Below are 24,141 nucleotides of genomic sequence, written 5' to 3'. Positions count from 1 at the left end.
AGAAAATAATCATTTCAGAATTCACTGGAATAGAGTCATAAAGCCAGATTGACAAAGCTCTGGCCAACAGATCTGACATTCAGCTCTTTGTAAAACTAATAAACAAATTTGCTGAAACTAATAAAGCAACATGGAACATCGAAAATCATCTTGGCCTGGTAAAATGATAGACCTGAGTTTGCCCCTGAATTTATTCATTGTTGGCTGTGAGACTTTGAGCAACTAACTTTACTTCTTTGAACACCTACTAAGCTGTTGGTGAAATAGTATGATAACTCTTACAGGTACCCCTGAGCATTAGAGAGAGCATGTTTACAGTGGCCGGCAATATAATTTTAATTAACTCATTTTTATGACAATTATGATAATAATGGCAATGATTATTATTATATCTTAGAAGAAATGTGGTTAGGAACATGGAGTCTTTCATTCACAACTCATTTTGGTCACTTACTAGAGCATCTATAAAATGGTAATAATAGCCATTCACAGGATTTTCATAAAGATTATGTGAATTAATTAATATACAGTGATTAACTTTGTGCCTGGTGTTAAAAAAAGTGCTTAGTAAATGTTGCTATTGGTATTTATTGTCATATTAGAGTCAGTGTAATAATGTTAACAATTATACATCTCAATAGAAAATAGTAAGTACTGTATAAAGAGCTCTGTTAATGGTAAGTAGTAAATTTCTTAAAGAAAGATCTTAGAATTACCTCTTAAACATACTTCACAAGTCTTGGTGAATCTGCCTCAATTTCCATGAGAGTAACTAACTTTATTTTTATGTTTCTTAGTTTCCACATTTACTTTATTTATCTTTAATGAATTTATGTTAAGAAATACATGTGAATATGGTTCTAGTGCCGTCAAGGACAAATTAATCATCTATCACCTATCACCAGTCTATTTACCTACTCACCTATCTTATCCATCATGTTTTTTTCTTTTCATCTTTAAAAGCAGTTTCATGTAATATATTATTTTGTACTTAAAATAATGCTATAAAATAAGTAGGTAATAATTATTATCTCCTTCTTATAGATAAAAGATGAAGCACAAGAGATTAATTAAAATACCCACATTTACAAAGCTTATTTCATGGCAGAATGTTACCTGCAAATCCAGATCTCTCCCTTGCTTTTTATCAGAATAAACCTGCTTTAATCCATATTTTACAACTGCTTTGAGCCTTCCATCATATTCTATGCATTCACGCATTCATTTATTTAATTCTTCTATTCTTTTATTCACTTTGCTCATTCAACGAACAAGCGCAGACAGCACTTGGTATACCCAAATCGTAATAGATAAGGAAACGCTTATCAAGAACGATGGAATAGAAATCAGAAGACCTGGGTATAATTCCTGTCTACCATTAACCGTCTGTCTAATATGGGTCTTCTCCATGTAGATGGCCCACCAGCATCTTCTAGCTTAAATGCCATCTCCTCTTTTGTGAAACCTTTTAAGATCATCCCATATACACAGTTCTTCTGTGCTCCCGTGGCACATTATTTCTATCTCCTATCTCATCACCCATTTAATGCTGTCTTGCATAATGTAGTATTTGTTGTAAGTAAGTTAGATTTTCACAGTAGAGGATTAGGAGAGTGAGAGGGAACTAAATAGGCAAGAGGGAAAAAAGGCAAGCCAAGAAGGAGAATAATATGAGTATTAATTATGTGGAATTGAAATCCTATAAGCAAGACATTTTTTAGCTGCAACAGAAGCCCTAGTCAAACTGGCAAAATATTATCTAGTGGTTACAAAAGCAGAGACTCACTCAAGGTTTCTCAAGTAATATCAAGTTTATTCTAGGCAGATAGGGTGTGTGGTAGGCATAATAATTTCCCTTCCCTTATGGATGTCTACATACCCAACAGCAGAAACTGTGAAGATGTGGTATTGCGTGGCACTGGAGATTTAAGTATGCCTTCTTAATAAAGAGGAATTAAAGGGGATTTAAATAGAGTAAAATTGCTAATCAGCTGACCTTGAGATGGGGAGATCGTTTACAAGTTTCTTTATGGGCTCAAATGTACAATAGTCACAAGGGTTCTTATAAGTGCAAGAGAGAAGCAGAAGAGTCAGTGTCAGTCAGAGAGATTTGAAGATGCTTTCCTGCTGGCTTTGAAGAAATAAGAAGAGGTCATAAGCCAAGGAATGTGAGCTACCTCCAGAAGCTGGAAAAGTCAAGGAAACAAAATTTTCCCTAGAGCCTCTGCGGAAGGAACACAACCTTGCTGACACCTTGATTTTCACCCACTGAGACCCATGTTCTTCTTCTGACCTCCAGAACTCTAAGATTATAAATTTGTGTTGTTTTAAACAATTAAGTTAGTTGTAGTTTGTTACAGTAGCAACAGGAAATAAACACAGGTAATAATAAGGCTATAGACAACTAAGTCATACATCTAAGCATTATAGAAACCCAAGGGCAATGTTATGGCCCAGCCCCAAAGAAAGACCAGTTTCCCTGGGGCTTGAATGTGGAACAGTTTCCTCAGTGACTAGAAGATTCTTTAAGATCCACAGTTGCTCTAGTTTTCAGTTTATCTATAGTCTTTGCTATAGGAGGATTTTGTGGATACTTACTCATATTTTATCAATAATATGAGTCAGCCTTTCTGTGTTTTTGCTTTTCTGTCTATGTCTTTCCAATTCTAGTCTCAGTGCCAACCAGCTACCTCACCTTCTCCTCTACTTGCTCATTGATCCTGTTGGCTACAGGCCTTTGCTGCCTGCTTTCCTCAGTGTGTTTTCAATTTTTGCCTTCTTCTACCAGTAGCTCTGTCTCCCGTATGACTAATACCAAATGAACTTCATTGATTTAATTAATTAATATTGGCCATAGAGATCGGAGTTCTGGTACCAGGCAACTTCAGTAGTTGTTGGCTAGACTATACTGACTGCTGTTGGATCAGGCATCTACTGCTGGTGCAATAATCTTAGCAGATGGGGAAGTGAAATGAGTTACAAAACATGGTCACAGAGGGAGCTTACTCAACAGGGACTCTGTGTGAATGTGTGTGTGTGTGTGTGTGTGTGTGTGTGTGTGTGTGTGTGTGTGTTCAACACTTGGAGCAAAACAGACCCTCTTTTCTAGAGGTTAAAAACATGGTTCTAGAATCAAACACCCTCTTTCAAATCTTGGCTCAGCTATGAGACAAGTTACTTAACTACTCTAAGTCCATGTTTCTGCACTTACAGAATAGAGATAGTTTTAGTGTCTACACCATAACTGTTGTGAGGATTAAATGAAATAATCCAATTAAGATGCTGGACATAAAATAAGCCTTCAACAAATGCCAGATGCTATTGTTATTGTTTTTGTGGCCTTATAATTCTTGTGAGGATGAAATGAACAAGTTTATATTCTTTACTGCTGTGTGTGAAAAGGCTTTGTCTCCCAAATAGAGCAGATGATACTTGGAGATGGTATCTCATATTGCTTTGGAATCACTCAAAGAAACACACAGTTTTTTTGTTGTATAGATGTTACCCAATTAATTCCCTCATTTAGCCAATAGTCATTGAGCATCTATTCTGTACCAGAATCTGTTTCTAGACACTGAGATACAAAGATTAATAGGATAAAGTATCTGGCCTCAAGGGACACCTCAGTGTTCAGAATGATAAGGAGAAAAATAAAAGAAGGGATTATGGAGACATATGGAAGGTAGATTCAATCACCCCAATTCATTGACCCTTGAACTTTGAGAGAAAAGAAAGGGGAGCAAAAAAGCTGTAGTGACCTTACAGATCATGGAATTCAACTCTTTCATTTTATAGATGATGAATCTGAGTTTATGTATACAAGCATCTTTCCCTCAAGGAACCTCTGGGCCACTTTACCACAGTGAATTCAGCAGTGTATGAGTTCCTTGGATTGGCTTAGAAGCAATCGCCTGAGTTCTTCTTGTGAGAATCTGTCAGTGCTCAGTTCATGGTACCATTTATTTTTTAAATTTTTTATTGAAGTATAATTGATTTACAATGTTGTGTTAGTTTCAGGTGTACAGCAAAGTGAATCAGTTATACATATACATATATCCACTCTTTTTTAAAAAAAATTCTTTTCCCTTATAGCCATTACAGAGTATTGAGTTGAATTCCCTGTGCTATACAGCAGGTTCTTATTAGTTATCTATTTTATATGTAGTAGTGTGTATATGTCAATCCCACTCTCCCAGTTTATCCCTCCCCCCAATCAGGGGGAGGGTTATCTCCTGGTTATCTCCTGATAACCATAAGTTTGTGTTCCACCTCTGTGACTCTATTTCTGTTTTTGTAAATAAGTTCATTTATATGCTTTTTTTAGATTCCACATATAAGCGATATCACATATTTGTCTTTCTCTGTCTGACTTACTTCACTCAGTATGACAGTCTCTAGGTCCATCCATGTTGCTGCAAATGGCATTATTTTGTTCTTTTTTATGTCTGAGTAATATTACATTGTACATATGTACCATGTCTTCTTCAGCCATTCCTCTATCAGGTTGACACTTAAGTTGCTTCCATGTCTTGCTTATTGTAAATAGTGCTGCAATGAACATTGGGGTGCATGTATCTTTTCGAATTATGTTTTTCTCCCTGTACCTTTTAAAATATCTATTCGCCAGATAATGCAGCATGGGTCCTCTTGCCATTGGCTGAAATTGTGAGTATCCAATGCTTTGGAAGGTGTGAGATCAAATTTGATGCATTGTTGTCATTTCTGTGAGAAGAAGATGCTATAAATCATAAATGTTCCCCAAGTCTGACTAAAGAAATCCATACATAACCATCATGGCTTTCCCCAGTTTGGCACATGTACCTTCTAGCATCATAATTCTTTATTCTATGTCCAAGGTATCCATCTATCATGCTCCCAAAGAGTTCATAAGAGTCTAGTAGTTTTTTGGTATTGTGTAGTTAAAGTCTTCATTCATTCTTTTATTTTTTTTTCACATTCACAAAATTTTAATGGGCAAAAGTATAACTGTGGTGGACAGATTCTAGTAAGCCCAAGAACCTTCCCCACCCCCCACCCCACAGTGTGGGTGAGACCTGTGATGTGCTTCTAACCTATAGACTGTTGCAAAGGTGATGAGACGTCATGTCTGTAACCACATTGTTATATGAGACTGCATCTTGCTGGAAGGCTTGCTCTGCAGACTGTCTCCCTGGCTGGGTATAAAGACCATGGGCTGGGACCCATGTGGCAAGGAGCTGAGGGAAGCCTCTGGGGGCTTAGGGAAGCTGATCACCAACAGCCAGAAAGAAGCTGGGGCCCTCAGTCCCATGGCTGCAAGGAAATGAGTTCTACCATCAACCTGCATGAGCTTGGAAAGTGGATTCTTCTCCCCAGTCAAGCCTCCAGATGAGAATGCAGCCCAGTTGCCTCCTTGATTGCAGCCTTGTGAGACCCTGAGCAGAGGACTAAGCTGTACCTGGGTCCTAACCACAGAAACTGTGAGACAGTAAATGTGTGTGGCTTTGAGCAATTAAGTTTGTGTTAATTTGTTACATAGAGTTAACTGACACAGTGGCCTTTTCTGCTTTTTTTCTTACTTTACAAAGCTGAGGTAATTACATAAAGGCATAAATATGTACAGCCTGGTGAATTTTGATCTATATGTACACCCATGTGACCATCACTCATATCAAGACAGAGCATTTCCCATGCCCCAGAGGCTGCCATGGCTCACTCAGTCAGGGCTGCTGCTCTCTAGAGCAAAACCACTGTGCTGACTTCTGTCTTTATGTTGCCTGTCCTTGAAATTTTTGTCAGTGGCGTAATACAGTATGTCCTTCTTTCACTCACAGATTTATCTGCATGTTAGATGATGTATCAGTAGTTTGTTCTTTTTCATTTATTCATTTTTTATGGTAAATATTATCTTGATTTTTTTTTTTTTTTTTTTTTTTTTTTGCTGTACGCGGGCCTCTCACTGTTGTGGCCTCTCCCATTGCGGAGCACAGGCTCCGGATGCGCTGGCTCAGCGGCCATGGCTCACGGGCCCAGCCGCTCCGCGGCATGTGGGATCTTCCCGGACCGGGGCACGAACCCGCATCCCCTGCATCGGCAGGCGGACTCTCAACCACTGCGCCACCAGGGAAGCCCAATCTTGATTATTTTTTAATTTTTATTTTATATATTTTATTTTTGGCTGCGTTGGGTCTTTGTACCTGTGTGTGAGCTTTCTCTAGTTGCAGTGAGCAGGGGCTACTCTTCGTTGTGGTGTGCAGGCTTCTTGTTGTGGTGGCTTCTCTTATTGCAGAGCACGGGCTCTAGGTGTGCAGGGTTCAGTAGTTGTGGCTCACGGATATACCACAATTTACTTACCTGTTCTATTGTGGATGAGAATTTGAGATGTTTCAAGTTTTTGCCTTTTATGAGCAAAGCTGTCATAACAAACTCGTGTACATGTCTTTGGTGGACATATTCACTCATTTCTGTCGGGTGCACATCCAGGAATAGAATTGTTGGATTATACCATATGCTTTAAAACATCCTGTGAAACAGTTTTTCCAAAGTGGTTATATCAAAATATACTCCCACCAGCGATGTATAGGATGAGCTCCCCAAATTCATCAACATTTGTATAGTCAGTCTTTTTTTTTATAACAACTTTATTGGTGTATAATTGCTTTACAATGTTGTCTTAGTTGCTGCTGTATAACAAAGTGAATCAACTATATGTGTGCATATATCCCCATATCTCCTCCCTCTTGCGCCTCCCTCCTACCCTCCCTATCCAACCCCTTTAGATGGACACAAAGCACCAAGCTGATCGCCCTGTGCTATGTGGCTGCTTCCCACTAGCTATCTATTTTACATTTGGTAGTGTATATATGTCCATGCCACTCTCTCACTTCATCCCAGCTTACCCTTCCGCCTCCCGGTGTCTGCAGGTCCATTCTCTATGTCTGCATCTTTATTCCTGTCCTGCACCTAGGTTCCTCAGAACCATTTTTCTTTTTAAGAGTCCATATATATGTGTTAGCATACAGTATTTGTTTTTGTTTTCTGACTTACTTCACTCTGTATGACAGTCTCTAGGTCCATCCACCTCACTACAAGTAACTCAATTTTGTTTCTTTCTGTGGCTGAGTAATATTCCATTGTATATATGTGCCACATCTTCTTTATCCATTCATCTGTCGATGGACACTTAGGTTGCTGCCATGTCCTGGCTATTGTAACTAGAGCTGCAATGAACATTGTGGTACATGACTCTTTTTGAATTATGGTTTTGTCAGGGTATATGCCCAGTAGTGAGATTCCTGGCTTGTATGGTAGTCCTATTTTTAGTTTCTTAAGAAACCTCCATACTGTTCTCCGTACTGGCTGTATCAATTTACATTTCCACCAACAGTGTAAGAGGGTTCCCTTTTCTCCACAAACTATCCAGCATTTATTGTTTGTAGATTTTTTGATGATGGCCATTCTGACCCATGAGAGGTAATAACCTCATTGTAGTTTTGATTTGCATTTCTCTAATGATTAGTGATGTTGAGCATCCTTTCATGTGTTTGTTGGCAATCTGTATATTTTCTTTGGAGAAATGTCTATTCAGGTCTTTGGCCCATATTTGGATTGGGTTGTTTGTTTTTTTGATACTGAGCTGCATGAGCTGCTTGTATATTTTGGAAATTAATCCTTTGTGTGTTGCTTCTGTAGCAAATATTTTCTCCCATTCTGAGGGTTGTATTTTCATCTTGTTTATGGTTTCCTTTGCTGTGCAAAAGCTTTTAAGTTTCATTATGTCCCATTTGTTGTTTTAAGTTTTTATTTCCATTTCTATACGAGGTGGGTCAAAAAGGAACTTGCTGTGATTTATGTCATAGAGTGTTCTGCCTGTGTTTTCCTCTAAGAGTTTTATAGTGTCTGGCCTTACATTTAGGTCTTTAACCATTTTGAGTTTATTTCCCTGTATGGTGTTAGGGAGTGTTCTAATTTCATTCTTTCACATGCAGCTGTCCAGTTTTCCCAGCACTACTTATTTAAGAGTCTGTCTTTTCTCCATTATATATTCTTGCCTCCTTTTTCAAAGATAAGATGACCATATATGTGTGGGTTTATCTCTAGGCTTTCTATCCTGTTCCATTGATCTATATTTCTGTTTTTGTGCCAGTACCATACTGTCTTGATTACTGTAGCTTTGTATTATAGTCTGAACTCAGAGAGCCTGATTCCTCCAGCTCCATTTTTCTTCCTCAAGATGGCTTTGGCTACATTAAAAGGATCATACAACATGATCAAGTGGGGTTTATCCCAGGAATGCAAGGATTCTTCAATATACACAGATCAATCAATGTGATACATCATATTAACTAAATGAAGAATAAAAACGATATCACCTCAGTCAATGCACAAAAAGCTTTCAACCAAATTCAACACCCATTTATGATTTAAAAAACAAAAACAAAAAAAAAACGCCCAGAAAGTACGCATAGAAGGAACTTACCTCAACAAAATAAAGGTCATATATGACAAACCCATGGCCAACATCATCCTCAGTGGTGAAAAACTGAAACCATTTTCACTAAGATCAGGAACAAGACAAGGTTGCCCACTCTCACCACTGTTATTCAACATCATTTTGGAAGTTTTATCCACAGCAATCAGAGAAGAAAGCGAAATAAAAGGAATCCAAATCAGAAAAGAAGAAGTAAAGCTGTCATTGTTTGCAGATGACGTGATACAATACACAGAGAATCCTAAATATGCTACCAGAAAACTGCCAGAGCTAATCAATGAATTTGGTAAAGTAGCAGGATAAAAAATTAATGCACAGAAATCTCTTGCATTCCTATACACTAATGATGAAAAGTCTGAAACAGAAATTAAGGAAACACTCCCATTTACCATTGCAACAAAAAGAATAAAATAACTAGAAATAAACCTACCTAAGGAGACAAAAACCTGTATGCAGAAAACTATAAGACACTGATGAAAGAAATTAAAGATGATACAAACAGATGGAGAGATTTACCATGTTCTTGGATTGGAAGGATGAACACTGTGAAAATGACTCTACTACCCAAAGCAATCTACAGATTCAATGCAATCCCTATCAAACTACCACTGGCATTATTCACAGAACTAGAAGAAAATTTTTCAGAATTTGTATGGAAACATAAAAGACCCCGAATAGCCAAAGCAATCTTGAGAAAGAAAACCGGAGCTGGAAGAATCAGGCTCCCTGACTTCAGACTATACTACAGTGCTATAGTAATCAAGAAAGTATGGTACTGGCACAAAAACAGAAATAGAGATCATTGGAACAGGATAGAAAGCCCAGAGATAAACCCACACACATATGGTCCCCTTACCTCTGATAAAGAAGGCAAGAATATACAATGGAGAAAAGACAGCCTCTTCAATAAGTGGTGCTGGGAAAACTGGACAGCTACATATAAAAGAATGAAATTAGAGCACTCCCTAACACCATACACAAAAATTAACTCCAAATGGATTAAAGACCTAAATGTAAGGCCAGGCACTATAAAACTCTTAGAGGAAAACATAGGCAGAACACTCTATGACATAAATCACAGCAAGATCCTTTTTGATCCACCTCCTAGAGAAATGGAAATAAAAACAAAAATAAACAAATGGGATGTAAGGAAACTTAAAAGCTTTTGCACAGCAAAGGAAACCTTAAACAAGACCAAAAGACAACCCTCAGACTGGGAGAAAATATTTGCGTATGAAGCAACTGACAAAGGATTAATCTCCAAAATTTACAAGCAGCTCATGCAGCTCAATATCAAAAAAAAAAAAGAAAAAAAGAAACCCAATCCAAAAATGGGCAGAAGACCTAATTAGACATTTCTCCAAAAAAATATAGATTGAAAAACAAACACATGAAAGGATGCTCAACATCATTAATCATTAGAGAAATGCAAATCAAAAGCACAATGAGGTATCACCTCACAGCAGTTAAAATGGCCATCATCAAAAAAATCTACAAACAATAAATGCTGGAGAGGGTGTGGAGAAAAGGGAACCCTCTTGCACTGTTGGTGGGAACAGTATGGAGGCACTGTTGGTGGGAATGTAAATTACCAAATTCATTGATTAGCTCTGGTAGTTTTCTGGTAGCATCTTTAGGATTCTCTATGTATAGTATCATGTCTTCTGCAAACAGTGAGTTTTATTTCTTCTTTTCCAATTTGGATTCCTTTAATTTCTTTTTCTTCTCTGATTGCTATGGCTAAAACGTCCAAAACCATGTTGAATAATACTGATGAAAGTGGGCAACCTTGTCTTGTTCCTGATCTTAGTGGAAATGCTTTCAGTTTTTCACCATTGAGGACGATGTTGGCTGTGGGTTTGTCATATATGGCCTTTATTATATTAAGTTCCCTCTATGCCTACTTTCCATTGGGTTTTTATCATAAATGGGTGTTGAATTTTGTTGAAAGCTTTCTCTGCATCTATGGAGATGATCACATGATTTTTCTCCTTCAGTGTGTTAATATGGTTTATCTCACTGATTAACTTGTGTATATTGAAGAATCCTTGCTTTCCTGCAATAAACCCCACTTGATCATGCTGTATGATCCTTTTAATGTGCTGTTGGATTCTGTTTGCTAGTATTTTGTTGAAGATTTTACATCTAAGTTCCTCAGTGATATTGGCCTCTACTTTTCTTTTTTTGTGACATCTTTGTCTGGTTTTGGTATCAGGGTGATGGTGGCCTCGTAGAATGAGTTTGGGAGTGTTCCTCCCTCTGCTATCTTTTGGAAGAGTTTCAGAAGGATATGTGTTAGCTCTTCTCTAAATATTTGATAAAATTTGCCTGTGAAGCCATCTGCTTCTGGGCTTGTGTTTGTTGGAAAATTTTAAATCACAGTTTCAATTTCAGTACTTGTGATTGGTCTTTTTATAGTTTCTATTTCTTCCTGGTTCAGTCTGAGAAGGTTGTGCTTTGATAAGAATTTGTCCATTTTTTCCAGGTTGTCCATTTTGTTGACGTATAGTTGCTTGTAGTAATCTCCCATGATCCTTTGTATTTCTGCAGTGCCAGTTGTTACTTCTCCTTTTTCTTTTCTAATTCTATTGGTTTGAGTCTTCTCCCTCTTTTTCTTGATGAATCTGGCTAATGGTTTATCAATTTAATTTATCTTCTCAAAGAACCAGCTTTTAATATTATTGATCTTTGCTATTGTTTCCTTCATTTCTTTTTCATTTTTTTCTGATCTGATCTTTATGATTTCTTTCCTTCTGATCACTTTGGGGGTTTTCTGTTCTTCTTTCTCTAATTGGTTAGGTTGTTTACTTGAGATGTTTCTTGTTTCTTCAGGTAGGATTGTATTGCTATAAACGTCCCTCTTAGAACTGCTTTTGCTGCATCCCACAGGTTTTGGGTCATTGTGTTTTCACTGTCATTTGTTTCTGGGTATTTTTTGATTTCTTCAGTGATTTCTTCAGTGATTCCTTGGTTATTAAGTAGTGTGTTGTTTAGCCTCCATGTGTTTGTATTTCTTACAGATTTTTTCCTGTAATTGATACCTAGTCTCAGAGCGCTGTGGTCGGAAAAGATACTTGATACGATTTCAGTTTTCTTAAATTTACCAAGGCTTGATTTGTGACCCAAGGTATGACCTATGCTGGAGAATGTTCTATGAGCACTTGAGAAGAATGTGTATTCTGTTGTTTTTGGGTGGAATGTCCTATAAATATCAATTAAGTCCATCTTGTTTAAAGTATCATTATTTTGATCTTGGATGATCTGTCCATTGGTGAAAGTGGGGTGTTAAAGTCCCCTACTATGATTGTGTTACTGTCGATTTCCCCTTTTATGGCTGTTAGTATTTTCCTTATGTATTGTGGTGCTCCTGTGTTGGGTGAATAAAGGTTTACAATTGTTATATCTTCTTCTTGGATTGATCCCTTGATCATTATGTAGTGTCCTTCCTTGTCTCTTGTAATAGTCTTTGTTTTAATGTCTATTTTGTCTGATATGAGAATTGCTACTCCAGCTTTCTTTTGATTTCCTTTTGCATGGAACATCTTTTTCCATCCCCTCACTTTCAGTCTGTATTTTTCCCTAGGTCTGAAGTCGTCTCTTGTAGACAGCATATAAACAGGTCTTGTTTTTGTATCCTGATTCATCCAGTCTATGTCTTTTATTTGGAGCATTTAATCCATTTACATTTAAGGTAGTTATCGATATGTATGTGCCTATGACCATTCTCTTAATTGTTTTGGGTTTGCTATTGTAGGTCTTTTCCTTCTCTTGTGTTTCCTGCCTAGAGAAGTTCCTTTAGCGTTTGTTGTAAAGCTGGATTGGTGGTGCTGAAATCTTTTAGCTTTTGCTTGTCTGTAAAGGTTTCAATCTCTCCATCAAATCTGAATGAGATGTTTGCTGGGTAGAGTAATCTTGGTTGTAGGTTTTTCCCTTTCATCACTTTAAATATGTCCTGCCACTCCCTTCTGGCTTGCAGAGTTTCTTTTTAAAGATCAGCTGTTACCCTTATGGGGATTCCCTTATATGTTATTTGTTGCTTTTCCCTTGCTGCTTTTAATATTTTTTCTTTGTATTTAATTTTTGATAGTTTGATTAATGTGTGTCTTGGCATGTTTCTTCTTGAATTTATCCTGTATGGGACTCTCTGTGCTTCCTGGACTTGATTAACTCTTTTCTTTCCCATATTACGGAAGTTTTCAACTATAGTCTCTTCAAATATTTTCTCAGTACTTTTTTTTCTCTTTTTCGTCTGGGACCCCTGTAATTCGATTGTTGGTGCATTTAATGTTGTCCCAGAGGTCTCTGAGACTGTCTTCAATTCTTTTCATTCTTTTTTCTTTATTCTGCTCTGCAGTAGTTATTTCCACTCTTTTATCTTCCAGGTCACTTATCTGTTCTTCTGCCTCCATTATTCTGGTATTGATTCCTTCCAGAGAATTTTTAATTTCATTTATTGCGTTGTTCATCACTGTTTGCTCTTTAGTTCTTGTAGGTCCTTGTTAAGTGTTTCTTGTATTTTCTCCATTCTATTTCCAAGATTTTGGATCATCTTTACTATCATTACTATGAATTATTTTTCAGGTAGACTGCCCATTTCCTCTTCATTTGTTTGGTCTTGTGGGTTTTTACCTTGCTCCTTCATCTGCTGTGTATTTCTCTGTCTTCCCATTTTGCTTAACTTACTGTGTTTGGGGTTTCCTTTTTGCAGACTGCAGGTTTGTAGTTCCCATTGTTTTTGGTGTCTACTGCCAGTGGCCAAGGTTGGTTCAATGTGTTGTGTAGGCTTCCTGGTGGAGGGAACTTGTGCCTGTGTTCTGGTGGATGAGGCTGGATCTTGTGTTTCTCGGGGGCAGGACCATGTACGGTGGTGTGTTTTGGGGTGTCTGTGGACTTATGATTTTAGGCAGCCTCTCTGCTAATGGGTGGGGTTGTGTTCCTATCTTGCTAGTTGTTTGGCATAGGGTGTCCAGCACTGTAGCTTGCTGGTCATTGATTGGAGCTGGGTCTTAGCATTGAGATGGAGATCTCTGGGAGAGCTTTTGCCATCTTATATTATGTGGGGCCAGGAGGTCTCTGGTGGACCAGTGTCCTGAACTTGACTCTCCCACCTCAGAGGCTCAGGCCTGATGGCGCCTGGAGCACAAAGACCCTGTCAGCCACGCGGCTTAGAGAAATGGGAGAAAAAAGAAAGAAAGAAGGAGCTTTCCTGGTGGCGCAGTGGTTGAGAGTCCGCCTGCCGATGCAGGGGACACGGGATCGTGCCCCGGTCCGGGAAGATCCCACATGCCGTGGAGCGGCTGGGCCCGTGAGCCATGACCACTGAGCCTGCGCGTCCGGAGCCTGTGCTCTGCAACAGGAGAGGCCACAACACAACAGTGAGAGGCCCATGTACTGCAAAAAGAAAAAAAAAAAGAAAGAAGGAAAGAAAAAAATAAAATAAAATAAAGTTATAAAAATAAGAAATTTAAAAAAATATTAAAAATAAAATAATAAAAAAGTAGTAAAAAAAAAAAAAGAAAGAAAGAAGAGAGCAACCAAACCAAAAAACAAATTCAGCAATGATAACAAGCACTAAAAGCATACTAAAAAACCCCACAAAGACAGACAGAACCCTAGGACAAATGGTAAAAGCAAAGCTATACAGACAAAATCACATAAAGAAGCATACCCATACACATTCACAAAAAGAGAGAAAGAAAAAAATATATATGTATATTTTTTAAAAAAAGGAAGGCAACAACCAAATCAATAAACAAGTCTACCAATGATTATAAGCTGTAAATATTAAACTAAGATAAGCATAAAACCAGAAACAAATTAGATGCAGAAAGCAAACCTCAAGTCCACAGTTGCTCCCAAAATCCACTGCCTCAATTTTGGGATGATGTGTTGTCTGTTCAGGTGTTCCACAGATGCAGGGTACATCAATTTGATTGTGGAGATTTAATCTGCTGCTCCTGATGCTGCTGGGAGAGATTTCCCTTTCTCTTCTTTGTTTGCACAGCTCCTGGGGTTCAGCTTTGGATTTGGCCCCGCCTCTGCATATAGGTCACCCTCTGGCCTCTGTTCTTCACCCAGACTGAAGGGGGTTAAAGGAGTGGCTGATTAGGGGGCTCTGGCTCACTCAGGCTGGGGGTAGGGAGGGGTTCAGAATGCAGAGTGAACCTGCGGCGGCAGAGGCCAGGGTGACTTTGCGACAGCCTGAGGCACGCCGTGTCCCGGGAATGTTGTCTCTGGATCACGGGACCCTGGCAGTGGCGGGCTGCACAGGCTCTTGGGGTGAGAGGTGTGGATAGTGACCTGTGCTTGCACACAGGCTTCTTGGTGGCTGCAGCAGCAGCCTTAGTGTCTCATGCCCAGCTCTGGTGTCCGTGCTGATTACCATGGCTCGTGCCTGTCTCTGGAGCTCGTTTAGGGGGTGCTCTGAATCCCCTCTCCTCACGCACCCTGAAACAATGGTCTCTTGCCTCTTTGGCAGGTCCAGACTTTTTCCCAGACTCCCTCTTGGGCAGCTGTGGTGCACTAGCCCACTTCAGGCTGTGTTCACGCAGCCAACCCCAGTCCTCTCCCTGGGATCTCACCTCCGAAGCCTGAGCCTCAGCTTCCAGCCCCCATCCATCACTGTGGGTGGGCAGATAAGCTTCTCAGGCTGGTGAGTGATGGTTGGCACCAGTCCTCCGTGTGGGAATCTCTCTGCTTTGCCCTCTGCACCCCTGTTGCTGCGCTCTCCTCCATGGCTCTGAAGCTTCCCCCCCACCACCCCTTGTGTCCACCAGTGAAGGGCCTTCCCTAGTGTGTGAAACTTTTCCTCCTTCACAGCTCCCTCCTAGTGGTGCAGGTCCCGTCCCTATTCTTTTGTCTCTGTTTTTCCTTTTTTCTTTTGCCCTATCCAGGTATGTGGGGAGTTTTTTGCCGTTTGGGAAGTTTGAGGTCTTCTGCCAGCACTCAGCAGGTGTTGTGTAGGAGTTGTTCCACACGTAGATGTATTTTTGATGTATTTTGTGGGGAGGAAGGTGATCTCCACATCTTACTCCTCCGCCGTCTTGAAGGTCTCTCTCTTCATTCATTCTTCTGAAAATATATTTTTGAAAATTAGGATGGTGATTCTGATTATCATACTTAAGTACATTTTGTATTAATGGTTAATTCAAATTGTCTGAATGATATAAATTTCAACAAAACTATAGCATTTTGTTGCAGACCAAATTAAGATGTCATGTACCATACCTCCCAAAACCCCATGTAAATCTGTGCTCCAATAGCACCCTAAGAATTCTTTTATCATGGCATTGTCCATATTATAAGAAATAAATTATTATAACCAATGAACAAATATATATGCACATACTTTATATGCTCTGTTCCTAGTGGGATCTAGCATCAAGTAAAGTCTCAATAAATGCTTACTGAATTGAAAAGAATGTGTTAATCTTGTTCAGTCATTAATTCAACAAATATCTTGATGTACCTATTATGTCTAGTACTGGTCTTTGTGGTGAGGTTAGATTGATTGATAAGGAATACTTACTTAGTCACTGTTTTTATGGACCTTAAGTCTAGCAATTTATTTTTTAATAAAGCCTGATAAGCATAGTGCCATTTTACAAACAACTCCTACTCAAATGATTTCCTTTGAGTGATGAACAAACCATGAATTCAGAAATTTTCTATTCACGTGATGTTTCCAAGTTAATAATAGTTATTTCAAAGGTGGCTTCCAATTCTTGCAAGGTCAGCTGTAGTCTCTGGAGCTCCATGTCTGCTATTTTTAATGGCTTCTGCCCAAAGCAGCTTAGCCTGATTGAGAAGGGATGCGTCCTTTTCTTGATAAGATACTACTCTCATGAATGATAATGGGAATTATGTGTGAACATGAAGGAAAACTTGACTCTTAATTCTGTGGATTGCATAACAGCTTCTCAGAGACTGCTTTTATGATTGATTGTCTCCCCCTAAATGGCTTCCATCTATCAGTATGATTTGAGGAAAGATTGCTTTTTTATCCTGGATAAGTCTCTCAAAACAAAGACCAGCTAATGATTTGAAAATTCCAAAACACACTTTAGGATAGTGTTATGGAGTGAAAACACTTCCATTTGGATATCCCATAGGAGCTGCCATTCATTAATGTTTAAAACAGATGCTTCAGTGAGCAACACATTTAATTAAATCCAAACCTGTTGTTATTATTCCAGAAAATATTATTATTAGCACACATTCCAAATGGAACTCACAGCAACTTCTGGTTGGAGTTTGGGGAAGATATTTTAATTTCTAAAAGAATTTACTTAAAGTAGAAAACATTGCAGTTATCCAGATACATTTTCTTCAACTCAAGGTCACGATAGTTGTGAGAGTTAGTTAATTGCTTAGAATCTTTGCTACTTTGCTAGAGTGGCTGAGCAGACCAGCTGGCTGGACAGGCCACATACATCATTATAAAATGCTGAAACGTGCACATGAAGTGTCTGTCTCTGCTTCTAAAAAAAGGAGAAATGAAAAGGAAAAAAGTATTCAAATTTTATAAGATGGACTTATAAGATTGGCAGATGTGTCACTAATTATATAATTGCAGTCTTATGTGGTTCTAATAAAATTATTTGAAGCCCAAAAAATGTCTAGCAATTATGTAATTTAATACACAGTTATAACAAAATAATTAGTATTTACTTTAAACTCTAAATTGTCAACAAAATACCTCAAGTAATTATTTTTATAATGCTGCATAATGAAATAAATGTGTAATTAGTGACAGATGGGGCTTTTAAAATTTAAAACAGAAAAAAAATCCTATCACCTGTTTTGATTATTTTCTTTACATGAGTGAAATTAGAATTTAAGTTACCAGAACTTACTTGTTTTGTGTGATAATTTCTCCAGTCTTTCCAATGCCTTTTTCTGTGTGGAATGAGGACGCGTATCTTTCTGTGGCCTATAAGATGATCTGAGCCATGGTTAAAATAATCAGTATGGTCTCATCTTGACTATAAGATGGGCACAGCTTGCTATGTTTCTGTTGATGTTATAAGCCTCTACTGAATATGAATGTCTGTATACTTCTCATTGGCACTCGCTTTCAGATTGCTATGCATTTTTATCATCTAATTTCTGATGTTAACTAGATTATGATCTGCTCTACCAAAGAGATCTTATTCTCATTTTCTCTGTCTCATTTATCCCCATCTTCTGAATCATGTGACTCTGGAGCTCACCGCAAAGCATGCCCCCAGTGATCATAATTGAGTCTGGCTTTTGATGAGTTCTCTTTTATAGTTTTGGTCTTCTTTTAAAGAACTACACCATGAAACTATACCCCAAACCTGAATTGGAAAGACAAACTTATACTGCTGAGCTGTGAACTCCTGGAAGGCATGGATCACGTTTCTTTTATCTTCTAACTCTAAAACCAGGCAGAGTGGTAAATTAATAGGTGTTCAATAGTGTTGAATTGTATATTAGCCCATGTCATAGATCATGGGGGCAGGGAGAGATGATGGTCTCATATTTCATGTTAAGAAATGTAAATATATGGGAAACTTCGGGCATTTGAAAGGATCCAGTAAGTAACATTCCTTTTTTGGCTGAATTTGGAACCCATTGAAAGAGATATACAAGAATCAGATAAATATTAAAATATAAATTTTATTATTGAGAAACACAATAAAACATGTTACTTGTGTGGCTAAATGGATTTGTTAACACTCTACTGAGATAAACATACACCACAAATTGCAGTCTACTTCAACAAGAACAAACATCTTTCTTTGTGGGGACAGCAAGCTGGAAGATTACAACCCTGCAGGTGGGTGGATTCCAAAGACCCAGAAGGGGCAACACAGTCTATGTCCAATCTGTCCTACCAAACTCACCTAACAGATAAGTAAATCAGTGTTCCTTCCTTGTAGGATAAGGATGTGGAGAAAGATTGGAAGTAACGTGTAAAGGAAGTTTCTCAATTTGGAAACCTGACTAATGAGAAATTAGAATGCCCCTAAATGTTCTCCATTTGTTCTTTTTTTCTACAGATAGAGGTATGGCTTCCCTATCATAGTCGTCAATCTGTTAAGAGTCAGGAGTGAGGACAATGGCAATGAAATTGTTGTCTTTATTATGAACAAAAACTAGTCTGCAGAACGTGATTTAGATTTGTGGTCAATAATCTCCTGAACCAAACTTTCTCCAAAACTGTGACTCTCAGATAAGGTAGTGCCCTATCATGTGGCAGGATAGCAGCTCAGAATGTACCCTCTCCAAAGTCAGAGAAGGATTCAGAAGGTGCTGACTCTTTCAAGACCAGTTCCTTTGTCAAAATTCAGCAGAAAGATTAAATCACCCCTTCTCTTTTACCAATATGTGAGAAAGGGGGTAGAGATTAGCCAGAAATGTTATGCTAGTTTACATTCTGCCCCCCAAGGAAACATGAGGAGTACGATATAAACGTTTGCACCAGGAGCCAAAGAAAGTTTTAAGCATGATCACAGCAGGTTTGTAGAAAGATCACTCTGAAGAATGTAGTCAGAACAGGCAGTACTGAAGGCTGGGGTTCAGGGTAACATGGAAATAGTGACTTAAATCTCAGGATTAGATACGATGAATCTGGGGGATTTGTAGAGAAAGAAGCAAATAAAATAGGAGAGTAAAAGATGAATCCCTAAGAAATGCAAATATTTGCCAGCTAACTAGAGAAAGAGTAGCCCAAGGAAGCTGAGAAAAGGCAGCCAAGAGAATATGAAGAAAAAACTAGAAGGGAGTTGCATAAAGGAGGGAGTGGCCAACAGTGTGAAACTTTCAACGGCAAAGGAGCTAAAGACTAGTGAGTCTCCCTGGGGTTGAGCAATGGGGAGGGAATTGGGAACATCTCTAAGAATAGTGTCACCAGAGTAATTGGATCAGAAGCCACATTGCCTTGAATGGGGAGGTGTTTGGGTGTTGAGGAAGTAGAGATGGTTTCTAGAAACCTGACTACAAAGGAAGAAGAAAATATGATAGATGGAGACTTCAAGCCCAATTGGTCACAGTCCTAAGCTACATTCCCTAACAGTTTAGTCACTAAGTGAGATGATGTTTTGTACTCTGCCTGACTTTTGGGTCTATCTCTCGGTTGGCTCCAAGCTGTGGTGGGGTCCAGGAAGTGGGAGAACAGTGGTGTTATTTATTAGGCACTTCCAAACTCCAACAAAGGAAGGATGGATATGGATTGAAATTTGTATGCGGGAAGGTGTTGAGGAAGGCGAGGGATTCCAGCCTGAAGGTTTCTATCTTTTCTTTGAAGTGAGAGGCAAGGTCAGCTAGTGATTGAGCAGGAGGGAAGCAGTAGGTAGGAGGATAAAGGAAAGTGATAAATGTTCAGAAGAAATTCTGTGTGAAATGGGAATGGGAACTGACCAAGAACAAATAAGTTATTGTAGAATGCCTAATTAAAGTTTTTTTAAAAAGTTGAATTTTTAGTGGAACCTATGTACATAGGTTGGGAAATACCTCAAGTTCAGTCAGCTTTCCAAGAAGAAAATAACTTTGCAGTTGAGACCCTTGACTTCTGAGAAACTAGTTATTCAGTGTTCTTTTACCAAAGTGAACACGATTTTCAGTCCTCTTGTTCCCTAATCTTTAAATATTGATGTGCCTTAGGGACTCATCATTGACCTTCTTTTGCACCTCTACACTGTCTCATTAGTAAATCTCATCACTCCCATGGCCTCAACCGAAATGCAAAGAAACACCATCAAAACTAAAACCTAGCATTCAATCGCACTGATCAGTTGTCACACAGGCACCTGAAACTCAACAATTTAAATGACAAAGCTACCAACACCCTGCTCTTGCTCCCAACTCAGGTACCTTAACCATATGTCTTTTTAATCTCTCATAGCTCAGAGCAGAGTGCTAAATACATCACAATAGACGACTTTCTAAGCCAGGGCAGAACAATAAGTAACAAGCTCTGCCTGGTGTTCTGATGTCAAATATATAAAGATTCACGGTTACCTACTGGGTAGACGATCCACCATCACTGCTCCCCTCCTACTTGCTGGTTTGTCTGTCTACACTATCCATTATGATAGAAACTAGCCACATGTGGCTTTTGAGCACTTGAAATAGAGCTAATAGCCACATTGAGATGCGCTGTAAGTGCAAAATACACACTGGATTCTAAAGACCTAATATGGAAGAATAATGTAAAAATAACTCTAATAATTTTATTTTGGTTAAATGTTGAAATAATATTTTGACTATATTAGGTTAAATATATTATTGATTAATTTTAATTTTCTGTGTACTTTTTTTTTTTTTTTTTTTTTTGCGGTACACAGGCCTCTCACTGTTGTGGCCTCTCTCGTTGCGGAGCACAGGCTCCGGACGCACAGGCTCAGTGGCCATGGCTCACGGGCCCAGCCACTCCACGGCATGTGGGATCTTCCCGGACTGGGGCACGAACCCGTGTCCCCTGCATCGGCAGGCGGACTCTCAACCACTGCGCCACCAGGGAAGCCCTTCTGTGTACTTTTTTAACATAGCTACTAGGAAATAGAAAATTACATACATTGCTCACTATTTCTATTGCACAGCTTTGGTCTAGGTGTAGCTACTTACTCTGTATTCCAGTTGAATCCACTTATACATCCAGTATTGCCCTGAGCACACTTTATTGATATTATATTGAGCATGTATCATGCTTTTTGGTGAAACATCATCTGAACCCTCTTATAGTGGGTGAATGTTCTTAATTTGACACCTTCCTCCAAAGCAAGTATAATAACTAGATACTCACTTGGTTAGGGAATCAGTAGTTGACCCTGGCTCAGCCAATCAGATGCGTCTTCCCTAGATTTGCAACTGGAAGTTGGTGAGGCAAAGATGCATGGACCACAGGGTCTTCATTCTGGTATTAGAGGGCAGCAACAGCAACATTGAATTTCCCTTGTCTGTAGCTGGTTGTGGTGTAAGCTGAGGCGTCCATTCTTCAGAAAGGCTGGAGGAGGCCTCACTGGACTCGTATTTCTCCTGAGGTTTGCTGTTTCTGGCTGTTAGTTTCTCTTCTTCCTGCCTGCTTCCTAAGCCTCATCTCACAACTTTCTGTGAACTACTCAAAATTGGTTCCATCAGTCCTACTTCTTGAATAATTGTTCCAGAGTAGATTTATATTCTCTGTAATTTAAAATGCTGACCTATTCTGCTGAGTATATTCTTGAGAGATGAGTAAAAGATAACTAGAGAAAGAAGATAGGCAAGATATTCCTGGGAGAGCACTCAACACAAAGACACGGAGGCTAGAATGCCATGCTGTGGGAACTCCGGAAGATGGGAATGAGCAGTGTAGCATGGAAGGTGAAACATGCAGAGGTGGGGAAACTGTCAAGGGTGAAGGCATAGGAGATGTTCATACTATGCTGGAGGTTCTTCTGTAGATGATGATGAACCACTGGAAAATTTTAAGCAGGAAAATGGCAAGGTTATATTTGCAATAAAGATAGATTACTCCAGTATTTAGGAGTGATTTGGTTGCTGATAATGAAAATCTGATTAATAGAAATTTAAACCTTAAGGGCACTTATTGCATCCCCATCAAGAAGTCTAACTGCAGTCAGTATCAGGCAGTACTGTAGATCAATGATGTCATCAAAGCCCAGACCCTGGCATCCTTCTCCTTTTTGCCATCCTCTGCATGCTGGCTTTTATCCTCAGGTTCATAGTCACAGATTGGTCCCCCCATGCATCATGTACTACCCCAAACATCTAAATTAAGAAAGCAGGGAAAGGGAAACACTGCTATACCAAAGCTGCTATGTCTTTTATCAAGGAGTAAGGCTTTTCCCCAAACTTCTTAGCTGATGTCCTCATATGTTCATTGGAGAAAACTGGATCGCCTAACCACTCCTAGCTGAAAGGGAGGCTGGGAAAATGAATAACTGGCAAGGAAAAAACAAACAAAAAACACCTAGGTATTAAAGATATGAATGAGGTGTGGGGAAACCACAAAGAACAGTCTTCAGTGGGGGCTGGCAAGAGCAGCAGTGGGAGTGGGGCAGTTTCCACTCGTACCTTTCCCTGAAGGAGAAAACAGAGGAAATAGTTATTGAAACTGAAGACAAAGAGAGTCATGTGGAGAGTACCAACTGACTAGAGTTATACCCTTTGGTCACATGATATGGCCACCACAGCAACTCCACAAGGACCAAAAAAGAAAATACCCCAGCCTTACACATCACCCCTGCCTTGACTGCCAGCTAGCTCGTTGACTGAATCAAACTGAAAGCCAGATGATACGAGTCCACTGATATTGCCCCTAGAGGTCAACCTGTGTGGTAGAGAACAGTGTGAGGAAGTAGGGAGAATAGATTTGGAGAGGTAGATGGAAGCTCTCCAGCACAGATTGCCTTGCCCGCCTTAATCTTCTGGAGCTGGACAGATTGAGAAACTGCTAGAAGGAAGGACGGAAATATCTGTGTGCAGACAACCAGTACTATCTGCCATATTCACCCTTGTGACAGTTTGGAGATGGATTTAAGGTGGGAAATGGATCACAAACACCCTTGCAAGAGATGCTGGGAAGACTGTTACCTGCCGTGATTCTCTAAGGAGGATTTTATGTGGCTTATAAGCCTAATTATTTCTTGATTAGGATATACCTTTACAAATTTGAAATATTTGCAAGATTTAGAAACGAATTATATTTCAGATGCATACATTTTGATCTGTTTTAAATAAATTTCATAAAATTTGAAAAACTTTGCATTGCAATAGAGCCCAGTCAATCACATGAATTGTATTAAGTGGTAGAATAAAGAGTGAATTGTAAATAAAATTAATTGGGTATTCCTCAAAGGTAATTTAGTTGTTTAACAGTGGCAAGAGTCTGAATGTACTTTTGTTATATGTAAGTCTAGGACGTTATATTATACCAATCTCCTGGTTTATCTGTATACCTTTAGTTTCTAATTCAACACCTGCATATAATCACACCCACCTTCATCTTTAACCCTTGACAACCCCTAATTCATCCGCCATTTCTAAAATTGTGTTATTTCCAAAATGTTATATAAATGCAATCGTAATATATAACCTTTTGGGATTGGCTTTTTTCACTTAGCATAATTCCCTAGAAATCTATCCAACTTGTGCGTATGGATGGTTCATGCCTTTTTATTGCTGAGTAGTGGCCCATGGTATTGATACGTAAGTACCTTTTTCAGTAACATCACTCTTCAGTCAATTGTTTTCTTTAGTTGATTAAGTATACAGTAGTCCCTCCCTTATCTGTGGTTTCACTTCCCAGGGTTTCAGTTTCTCATGGTCAACCTTGGCCTGAAAATATTAAATGGAAAATTCCAGAAATGAACAATTCAGAAGTTTTAAATTGCATGCTTTTCTGAGTAGTGTGGTGAAATCTCCCACCATCCCCCACCATCCCTTTCCCACTCGTGACATGAATCATCCCTTTGTCTATGTATCCCACCCAGTAATCACTTAGCCATCCCAGTTATCAGATGAACTGTAGAGGTATCTACCACAGTGCTTGTGTTCAAGTAACCCTTATTTTACTCAAGAATGGCCCCAAAGAGCAAGAGTAGTGATACGCTGAAGAGAAGTTGTAAAGTGCTTCCTTTAAGTGAAAAAAGTGAAAGTTATCAACTTAATAAGGAAGGAAAAAAAACATACACTGAGATTGCTAA

The sequence above is a fragment of the Aethalodelphis obliquidens genome, unplaced genomic scaffold, assembly GCF_003676395.1.
Source record: "Aethalodelphis obliquidens isolate GAN/ISIS:26980383/991018 unplaced genomic scaffold, ASM367639v1 scaffold79, whole genome shotgun sequence".
Taxonomy (NCBI): domain Eukaryota; kingdom Metazoa; phylum Chordata; class Mammalia; order Artiodactyla; family Delphinidae; genus Aethalodelphis; species Aethalodelphis obliquidens.
Note: the sequence above shows the minus strand (reverse complement) of the source record.